We start from the raw sequence: 9,496 nt of genomic DNA on the forward strand, positions 1-9,496 counted from the left end.
ATATTTTACTCTTTATGTGCCCACTGTCCCTATTTGGGGACACCAACAAAAAAAAGTAGTTCACAGTTCAGTAAATTATATATTTTAACTTATCAAATTTTTATTCCAAAGTAAACAAAGTGTTCAATAAGATTATGTAGAAAAATTAAAAATTTACGAACGTAAACATATAAAAAAAAATACTTACATTTGGTAATCACCGCGACTCTGAGATTCACTTTATTTATGACACTAAAATACGTTTTATAAATGGTGTTATCCAAAATGTTTGATATAAAATGTAAGACACATCAATTAACTCGACAATAATGCACTGTTAGCAAAACTTACCACATTAATAACAAAATGGTGGGTAGATTTGAAGGCGTCCTCGTTTGGGCACGGCAGGCGTAAATGGGTTAATGTAATTTTTAATAGATTTTCATAATTTTAGCGGGTTAGCAGATGAAACTTCCTCCCAAGGAAGGAGCCCAAAAACCACGATTTCTCTGGAGTTTTTTGGATTTGTCTATGGTAAAATAATATGACGTTTTAATGCGATCACGTAACTTGGACCAGCTCTGACTGCTCTGCGTTTCAAGTAAATACTTTAATAATTTAGTACATCATATTGATGTCCCTCTTATGATTTTTGAGTAAATTCAGTAATTCAACTTATTCCACTTTAAATTTAAATTTTAAATGCGCCAAAGCCAGTGATTTTCAAAACTTAATGTCATATTACTGACGTATTCCAAGAAACTGACAGTATTTTCTGTTTTAAGGACAAAAGGAGGAATGGACCGTCTGACTGCGGGGAAAGTAATCGTTAAGACAGAACAGGAGACTCGACAAGAAGACGGAGTTGATATTTCATACACAGAAATAGATTTCGATCTGCTGGACATTAAAGATGAATGCTTAAAAGTCTCTGAAAATGTTCTCAAAACGGCCGGTAAAACAATTCGTTTTTGAATATTTAAATTTCTGACTTATGTCAGAAGCATTAAACTTCGATTGTATCGGAAAGTCCAAAGATCTAACTTGTAAAAAGTTACCCTTGTGATGAGTTCGCAAGCCTAGTAATACATTTAATTTTATGATAAGAGGAGAACGGAGATACTGAGAACTTAATATGAAGCCGTTGTTCGTATTATCCTTGAATATAGCTCCATTATTTGGCCACTTCTGAACAAAACCATATCCTAACAAAACAAAGCGTATAAAAGAAGTTTATGCGTTACCTATAAATGAGAAAAAATACTTACTATCCATTCCTGTATCTCTACTTGTTTTTGCTCGATTTCAACACCTTGAAATAACGCTGAAGCACGCCGAAAAATATTTTAGATAAGCAATTTTTGAAGCTATTCTCTTGAATTATATTTAATCCACTTATATTGAAAGAAATTAACTAATATATGCCTAGCAAATATGCTCCTGGGAGATTTTTTTCGTTTTTAATGTAAGAAATAGAACCTATAACTAACGTTGATTGCTTCGTGATAGGATTGTTTTATCTTAAATCTTCTTCTTTTTCAGGTTCATGTTTGGGAATTAACAATGGTAAACAAATCCGACGAAATAGAGACGGAAGGCAAATCAAGTCTAAATCCATCGCATGCACTGAATGCAACAAATATTTTATTTCTAAGTGTCACTTAAAAATTCATATGCGATCTCATACTGGTGAAAAACCGTTCTCGTGTTTAATTTGCAGCTATTCGTGTGCCCAAAATTCAGCATTAAAAGTACACCAGCGGACTCACACTGGAGAAAAGACATATTCATGTACAATCTGTAATTATTCGTGTTCAGTGAACTCCTCGTTAACAGCACATTTACGAACTCATACTGGTGAAAAACCATACTCATGCTCTGAATGCAACTTTTCATGTTCGCAAAAGGGAAACTTAAGAAATCACATTATGACTGTCCATATCAAAGAAAATGTGTTCTCGTGTTCAAGCTGTAGCTATTCATGTCCAACAAAACAATACTTAACGAGTCACTTGCTGTCCCATTCTATAGAGAAACCATTTTCCTGTTCCAAGTGCAACTATACATGCTCTCGAAAGGCAAACTTAAGTGCTCACTTGAAGATTCATTCCGGAGATAAACCATTCGCATGTTCTAAATGCTCTTTTGTGTGCCTACGAAAGTATAACTTAAGAAATCACTTGATCACACATTCCAGGGATAAACCGTTTTCATGTTCAAGCTGCAGCTTTTCATGTTCAGCAAAGCGCTACCTAATAAGTCACTTAGTGTCCCATTCTGATGAAAAACCGTTTTCATGTTCTAAGTGCAGCTTTACATGTTCACGAAAGACAAACTTAACGAGTCACATGCGAACTCATACTGGAGAAAAGCCATACTGTTGTTCCGAATGCGGTCATTCGTGTGCGCAAAAGACGAACCTTATAAGACACTTAAAAAAATGCATTCTGAAAAAAAGGTGTATGCTTATAGTGTAGTCTTGTCAAAGTTACAATTACATTTTCGTTACTTTTTTGCGTGAAACAATTTTCGTTTGTCACTGAGCACAATAAATGTTTTCCGCTCGGCTTTATTTGTAGAAGTCTTCAAGATCAACATGACGATGCACGAATAACTCACGTAACCCTTTCCGTTGCAGAGTTATTACTGATTCTTTGGTCGCGCGACTATCGAGACTCTTGCCCTCCCAATACATTTTTATTTATTATTTACATATAAAATGTTTTTATTTTATATTGCCACCTTTAGAGAATGCTTGTTTTTTGTAATTTATTAATATATTTTTTAGCTATTTAATGGCAAAATGTTATTTTTTTATTAATAAAAATGCATTTGAAATGAACTTCTGTACTTCAAATTTCAAATAATAATAATATGTCGATGATTTGCATGATGGAATAAAATCTCATATTTTCCGACTTTATGTCGGGGTTAAATCTTCCCCACAGGAAAAACTAAACCCTTCCACACACTTTTCCATAAATGATCATCTAGTCAATCCACATTATGCAAGTGCATTATATAAGCATGATAAATTCAAAACAATACAAGAACAACACGTCAACTCACCAGAGATCAAATGAAAAAATAAATCACCGACTTCAGATATTTTCATATCAGAGGGTTCGGCTCGGTAGAACTTCTAACAGGGCCTATAAATCCTACTGATCCCTCATGATAAATATTTTTAAAAAATCTTTCGTAATCCTACATGTATTTAACCCTAGACACCTAACGTTCGTGTGTACCCTAATAAACCTAACCATTCGTCGAATCGACGAAAAAAATTTTCATCAGCATTTTATGTATTTAATACTTATTAAAAAAAAATATATATTTTCAAAAAATATGAAACAAAGGTTATATTGATAAACAAAATTATTTATTTAAATGTAATTGGAAAATATATTTGTTTTTAAATCTTTTTAGTAAGGCACTAGGTATTTATAAAACTAGAAGTGAGATCATACTTAGAAAATTAATAATAAAGAAATAAAAATAAAAACAGCCTCTTTTCTTTGGCAAAAATAATTAAAAAGATCACGATCCCTTGTGTGAAAAAATAAAAAAAACTAGTTTTTTGAAGCGCAACTAGCGCAAAAATCAATTTTATGTTCACCACAAATTGCAGTGCTGCACTTTGAGCAATAAGTCTTCGTCATACGCCTTTTTTTATACGGACATAATCCACAAACTTTTTTTTTCGCAAAATGGCAGTCTCTGTCGATCCAGGGTCATTTCTGGAGGTAGACTGACCACTTTGATCTTGAATTTCAGTGCTGACACGTAATATAAATTTTTTTTTAAATTTAAAAAAAAAAAAAGAAAGACAAACATTCCCGGGTTACGAATAACCCAAAAATATTTGAAAATCTCCTACTACCACCACAGAAAGCGGAAAATGTTGCTTGTGTTGTGATGGAGGACTTAGCCAGCCGAGGAATCGAACACGCGACGCTCGGGTGAGACCCAAGCGCTATGCCCACTCAACCACTGACCGGTAGAAATATATATATATATATATATATCTTGTATTTTACTTTTTATGTGTGTTGGCATTGTACGAAATTGCAGTCGTATTTTAAGCCAAGGTGTTACAAGTTGTGAATGAATTTGTGTCCTCTTCCGTCAATAAACGTTGAATATTTGAAACAGACAGCGATTTTTGCGAAGCCATAGCGAAAAAACTGCAAAAAACATGACAATAACAATATACCAAAAAGTTACACAAACCCTAACCATTCGTTGAAACGACGACTATGCGCGTAATATATCAAAAAATACTGCACTTACCCGCCGAACACTGCCACTCCCTGTAAGAGGTGTACGAGCACTGAGTTGGCAAGGAACGACACGATCATCCGCGCATGCGTTAAAAAAGGACAGCATATTTTGTGTCGCGTAATCGTTGAATCGACGAAGGTTAGGTTTCTAGGGTTAAAATTATTGATTTTTGCATTTTTACGTATAAATTATTTGACAGATCTAATATGCCTATATTTTGAATCAGAAAGCTAGGTAAAATGCCAGTAGCCGAAATAACAAATGGTAAAAATTTTATAGTCCGAGAATGCCAAATTCTTGTAATCTCATTTCCCAAATCTGTGTATTTTCTTATTTTTCAGAAAAAGATTTTTGAATATTACAAGAATTTGGAATAGCTTCATAAATGATATAAGTTATTTTCTTAATTTTGTCACGTAAAACTATATCGGGTCTATTATTACTAATCGTTCGGTTTGTTAATATAGTTTTAACATAATATATTTTATAAAATTCATTTTCTTAAAATGAATTTGGTTCGTATTCACAATTTGGTACTGTATTACGGCAGTCAATCAAGTTATATTTAATTACCAAACTTTAGTGAATTATTTTTAAAACTTGATTGTGCCTAAATGTATACCTACTCGGACGGTGCTAATACAGAACATCCCGATGGAATATGTTCTATAGTTTCCGGAAAAGCCAAACATTTTCTACATAAATCATCAATTTTATTTGTATCTTTGATTACACGCTTCCTATATTTTTAGTATTAATGACTCTATCCTGAATGGCAAGCATAAATCCTTCTATTTCTGCGCTTAACTCTCCAATACTGAACCATTTGTTTGACGAAAATTTGTCAACATACGTTTTGTTGAGATAATTGAAGTGTTTTGCGTTAATAATTTTATTTTACCAGGAATCTAATTATTCCTGGTTGATATTTATAAAAATATTGGCATTCTAGCCGTATAAATTTAAAGGTGTAATGTTTATATCTGCCTTGCAAATTATTTTGTGCATTTATGAGCTATTAGCTTTCCTATGGAAAAAAGTTCTAAGCAATTCTACCTAATTATGTTAGAAGTTACTTCGACTATACCTCTACCTCCTAAGGGGGAATTTTATCAAGTGGCTAGAATTCCCCAATATAATAGGTGCAATTGATTACACTCACATAAACAGTATATTCAGTGTTATAATATTAGATCTGTATTGGGTGAGGCACACTGTAGGAATAATATTACGAATATGACCACTAATACTAAATTACCGTGTTAAAGTGTGTTATAGTTTAGTGTCATTTCACTTGAAGTACGCTTCTTCAAGTGAAATGACACTAAACTGGGCTTTATAAATGCCATGTTATTATTATTATCAAGATACAATCTCCCGTTAAGTGTTACATACATGACGTGTGTTTGTTGTCTTACGTTTTTCTCAACATCGCCAATTAAGTATGTATTGTGTTAACCATCTGCTTTCTCCAAAAGGTGGGCCAGAAGCAGAAACGTTCCGAAATCGAAAGGGATACTTCTCTTTAAATGTTCAAACAATATCAAATGCTAGAATGAGAATCAGGGGCATAGTAGTCAGATGGCCAGGAGCTACGCACGACTCGCTCATCTTCCAAGGTTGTCGAGCCAAAGCAATGTTTGAGATAGGGCAGTACCCAAATAGAGCACTCGTAGGAGACGGTGGATACCTATTAACCCATTACCTCCATGACGATGTCTATAGGCATCAAAAAAATAGATGAAAAGTATGATTTTTTTCACTGTGAATAAAGCTAAATCCCACCAAGTTGTTATGCAGCATTTACAGATTGGTATGTTAGCTTTCGATAATTAACATAATTTAATACATTTTATTAATTATTCTATTTTTAATATTTTTTTTACTAAAGACCTGAAAATAGACCCATTATGAAAAAAAAAATTAAAACGGAAAAAAATAAAACATGTGTGAATCACATATTGTTATCAAAAGATGAAATAGTCGACAACACTGTTTCAACATAGTATTATACGCATAAGATGACCGCTGGATGTCACTGAAATCAGGTGATGCCTGCGCGCAACGTTTGGAGGTTAGCTGTGACAGTGTTTTCATATGTTTTTGGTTAGCTTGCCTTCAAATAATACGGTTTTGTTGTGTTTTTATGGGTGATTTTTATTAAAAATAATAGTTATTCTGCAGTTTTCGGATATTTTTAAACAGAGAATGTTGATGAACAGACGGACGAAGAGCTGATTGACGATGATTTGATGGCATATCACGACTTGACTGGAATCAGCCTTCGACATCCTCTGGTGCGAGTCGTAATACCTTGCGAATATCTATTTTAAATGCACCACCAGCCAAAAAATTAAAACTACAGTAAACTGTTGCCTTCCCGAACCACTGAATGTGGTGCATAAAGATATGTACGAAAAGCTGAAGTCTTATAATGCTTTTCAAGTGTTTTCATTATTCTTTGATTACGAAGTGATTCAGTTTATTCTTGAGAGGATGATCAAATACGCTCCATTTAAAACCAATACCGAATTCCAGTAAGATGTATACGAATTGAAGCGTTTTCTTGTTTTCTGTGTTGACCGGCTACATAACATTGCCATCTACCACAGATTATTATTCGTCTGACCCGACCTTGGGTGTAAGCGTCATCAAAAAAGCAACCAACGTCCATATTTCGAGCTTATAAAGCGCTATATACATTTTTGCGATAACAACAATCTAGATATAACCGACAGAATGGCTAAGGTATGATAATGACTAACGTTCCTTCTTTATTTGTATTTGATGTTTTTGCACACAAACTTTCCATCGACGAGCAAATGGTGCCATATTTCGGTCGACATTAGGTATTGCAAGATGTACATTAAGAATAAGCCAATCAAAGTTGGCTACGAGATTTGGTGTCTTGCTTCCTCCGAAGGCTACCTGTTTCCAAGCAATGCCATATTCCTGAGCATCTGATACATATGACCCCGTATTGGGTCAAAGATTATCCTTCGTACTGTCTATGATGGAATATATAGAGTTCCCCGCACGCCATGAGTTATTTATGGACAATTTCTACACATCTCACCATTTGATGTGTATCCTGAAGGATAAGAGAATGTGCGCTACTGGCATATGTAAGCCAGTTCGCTTCCCTAACCTTGAAGTTTTAGGCAAGTTGAAAACAGGAAAGTATTTGCCTAAACATTTATTGCCTAATTATTTATTTATTTATTGCCTAAAATTTTCTTCTATATTTCCCTTGCGCATAGCGAACATTTACCTATCATGTGAATTTGATGCGGTGGTAGACGTAGAAAGCCAAATCCTCATATGCCGTTGGTTATGACAACCGTGAAGTAACAGTGGCCACGAACTATGATCGAATGGAGCCAGTACAGTGGGTGGCCAAATTATTATACTCAAAACTATTACTTTGTATTTTGTCAGTTTGTTATGAAATAACAAACAATATATACTTATATTGTTTTAATACTAGTAAGTGTATTTAGGAATAAAAATTAAACATGTGTAGATAAGTTGAATAGTCTATTAAAAGAGAAATAAATATTATTCAGTATTTGGTTACTCCGCCTTTAGCTTCTATGACGGCTTGAACGCGGCGTGGCATGCTTTCAATGCATGATATGGCTACTTCTTGGAGTTTTGGAGTGTTGTGACATGCTCTAATGATATTCTCAATCAGTTCTCTTTTGTTTGTTATAATTTTATCCCTTGACATTTCAGTTTTCAGGACTGCCCACACATTTTCTATAGGATTCAAGTCGGGCGAGTTTCCAGGCCAGTTCAGGGTATTAATCTGTTTGTTTTTTAGGTATTCTGTGATAGATTTGGCTTTATGACAGGGAGCAGAGTCTTGCATGAATATAAAATTCCTATTAGGGAACCATTCTGCTACCTGTGGGATCAGTTTTTCCTCCAGAACTTTCTTATACTGATCCTTACGCATAGTTCCTTGGACGATGTACAGCCTTCCAGTCCCTTTACTGCTGATGACGGACCATATCATCACTGAAGCAGGATGCTTTACACGTTCCACAATGCAGTCTTCATTGAATTTTTCATGCGTCTTTCGCCGAACAAACTCAGTTTTATCTTGGAGAATCTGTATTGACGACTCGTCCGTGAAACAAACCTTCAAGAATTTTTTTTTGTATAAATGTGTAAAAAACGATACTCTAAGCATGTGTGTTATTGTATTAGGGTTATTCAAACCTTGCTCCAGTCTTCCTGTGTCCAGTGTCGATGCTCCTTGGCCCAGGCCAGACGTTTGGCCTTCATGGCAGGAGTGAGTTTTGATTTTTTTAGTGGCCGACAACATTTCAGTCCCATTTCTACAAATCTTCGCCTGAGAGTCCGCTCTGATATTTGTACTCCATTATCATTAAGAATTTGTTTTATGACGAGCCGTGACTTTCGACGGTTTTCAAGTGTAATGCGACGTATTTCTCGCTCAGTTCGAGGTGTTGTAATGCGTTTTCGCCCGCATTTACCGACTCGATCCTCCTTGATCGGTATTTCGGCGTCCACTTTTTGCTTGATATTACGCACACTGGACTGTGATACATCACACAAATCAGCAATTTGACGCTGGGTATATTGACAATGCCGTAACATTGTCGAAATCTGTGTTTTTTTCCTTGGTGTGAGGTCAGCACACTTCCCCATATCTGTTAATAAACATTTTTAGGTTAGGTCGCTTGGCAACCAATAAAAAAACAAAAACTAACTAAAACATGATCACAATGTATTGATCGAGTACTAAAATAATTCTAAATGTAAAAAAATCGAACACTTACTGAATAATAAGTCGATAGCACTGAAGCCAAGATTTTTTTCGAAGACTTCTCACAAGCCAGCACAGTAAAATTTTCGACATGTAATGATACTAGCAGCCGCCATTTTGATAAAAAAAACATTTATGTGTTGCCACACTGATGAAAGTGTTGCCAGATATAGTGGCTAATCAGTAAATTGAAAAACCATAACATTTTTCCAATAATAAATTAATTATAGCCATATATAAGAAAGACAAAAAAGGCAACGTTTTGAAGGAAGCATGCAAAAAAAATTGGTTGCCCAGCGTGCCAACACTGCCAACACGAACTTATAATTTGGGAATGGGTGGAGTAGACCTCCATGATATTGGTATACAAAATTATCGGGTCAACATTCGGTCAAAGAAGTGGTACTGGCCTTTATTTGCATCTTGCCTGAGCAGCAC

General features: G+C 34.8%; 1 long non-coding RNA gene across 1 annotated transcript; it reads left to right on the forward strand.

Annotated features, from left to right (window-relative positions):
* The first annotated feature begins 536 nt into the window (after nucleotides 1–536).
* Nucleotides 537–1,715, forward strand: LOC149414479 (uncharacterized). Its single transcript, XR_016304019.1, has 3 exons — nucleotides 537–580; nucleotides 765–934; nucleotides 1,522–1,715. It is a non-coding gene; the product is annotated as an uncharacterized LOC149414479 (long non-coding RNA).
* Nucleotides 1,716–9,496: the final 7,781 nt, after the last annotated feature.

This window comes from Hesperophylax consimilis, chromosome 20 (genome assembly GCF_061612785.1).
Source record: "Hesperophylax consimilis isolate HC1 chromosome 20, BYU_Hcon_1.0, whole genome shotgun sequence".
Classification (NCBI taxonomy): Eukaryota; Metazoa; Arthropoda; class Insecta; order Trichoptera; family Limnephilidae; genus Hesperophylax; species Hesperophylax consimilis.